The sequence below is a fragment of the Eumetopias jubatus genome, unplaced genomic scaffold, assembly GCF_037043125.1.
Source record: "Eumetopias jubatus isolate StellerSeaLion01/CBP00866 unplaced genomic scaffold, mEumJub1_p1.0 scaffold_11, whole genome shotgun sequence".
In the NCBI taxonomy this organism is placed as follows: Eukaryota; Metazoa; Chordata; class Mammalia; order Carnivora; family Otariidae; genus Eumetopias; species Eumetopias jubatus.
The window spans coordinates 107,092,707-107,094,506 of record NW_028274817.1 but is presented as its reverse complement, the minus strand read 5'-3'; positions in this window follow the sequence as shown (position 1 = coordinate 107,094,506).

The following is a 1,800-nucleotide window of genomic DNA, read 5'->3' as shown; positions in this document are numbered from 1 at the left end:
TACTTCCTTCTCTAGAAAAGCTGCTGCCCTGGGAGGGAACATGAGGGAGGAGTTGCTGCAGGTGAGCAGAAGACCCTAGAGAAAGGCACTGGGGTTGGGGTTGGGATCAGAGTCATGTAACAGGGTTCCGGGTTAGTGTTAGAGGTTTGGATGAGGGTTAGCTGTTAGGAGTTAGAGTAAGGTTTAGGGTTGGAGGTTAGAGATTAGGTTTCAGAGTTATGGTTAGTGTTAGGGTCAGGAAAGGCAGTCAATATCCAGCTCTTCGGAGGGCTATGAAAGCTTTTGCCACTTGCTGGGTGTGGGAGAAGACATGAGAATCTGGGGGGGGGGTGGTGATTTTCCAGAGCAAAGCAAGACCCCAGACCAAGGAGGACCTCAGGATTACAGCCCACAATGTCAGGTCTCCTAGACAGGCAGAGCTTGGGCACAAGGAGCAGTCCAGGAACCCTAACCAGGATGCATCCACAGTCAGGTGGCCTCTTGCAAATGGCCACCTCGCAGGATGGGCCCTGGGAACCGAGCGCAGCGTTCAGCTGCAGGGTGAGGTCCAGAGTAAGTTTCTCTAATTTTTAACAGTGACTGTGCTTAACAACTGGCCTGCCAAATTTCTGAAAATTTATTTAACAATTGGCTCTTGCAAGCTGCTACATGTCAGCTATAGCACCACTGGTCTGACCCCATATCTGATTCTTTTCATACTCACCATAGCCATCTCTACATCACGGAAGCTTCTAGTCACTCCAGGAGGAAATTGGGTTCTTAGATGTCACCCATTTAGAAGTCAAGCTGTTAGAAGCATGTCAGTCACAACGTTCTAGTTATGGGCATTGTAGAAACAGGTATCCTATAATTTAGTAAAAGAAGGAAGTGGGGGGCTCCTGGGTGGTACAATCAGTTAGGTGTCTGCCTCTTGGTTTTCGCTTGGGTCATGATCTCAGCATCGTAGGATCAAGCCCTTCATCAGGCTCCGCACTCAGTGGGGAGTCTGCTTCTCTCTTTCTCTATCTCTCTGTCTCTCTCTCTCCCCCGTGCCACTCCCCCTGCTCTTACCCACGCTCTCTCTCTCAAATAAATAAATAAATAAATAAATAAATAAATAAATAAATAAAAGGAAGCAGATGGGTAAACAAGAAGTGGTATATACATAACAACGGACTATTACTCAACCATAAAAACGAATGAAATCTTGCCATTTGCAACGACATGGGTGGAACTAGAGAGTATTATGCTAAGAGAAGTAAGTCAGCCAGAGAAAGACAAAAATCATATGATTTCATACGTATGTGGAATTTAAGAAACAAAACAGATGAACATGGGGAAAAAAGAGAGGCAAACCATAAAATAGGCTCTTAACAATAGAGAACAAACAGGGTTGCTGGAGGGGAGGTGGGTGGGGGATGGGCTACATGGGTGATGGGCATTAAGGAAGGCACTTGTGAGGAGCACTGGGTGTTGTAAGTGATGAATCACTATATTCAGTGCCTGAAACTAATACACACTGTATGTTAACTAATTGGAATTTAAATTAAAACTTGAAAAAATTTAAATTATAAAAAGAAAGCAGAGAAATTCCCTTAATATTGATATGTATGTAAATGCATGGGTCTTTTGGCTGTGAGGGTGATACTCTGGAATGAGTACTGCATCTCATCATGGTGGAGGACGCATGCTGAAACCTCCTTCCTCATGCAATGACACATGCACCGCTAAATACTTATGCTGCCTATGCCTGTCTATCCAGGCTAGCCTTGACTGGGCTTGAATTTAAGAAGCAGGTTGAGTCTAGGTGTATCTGAGGTG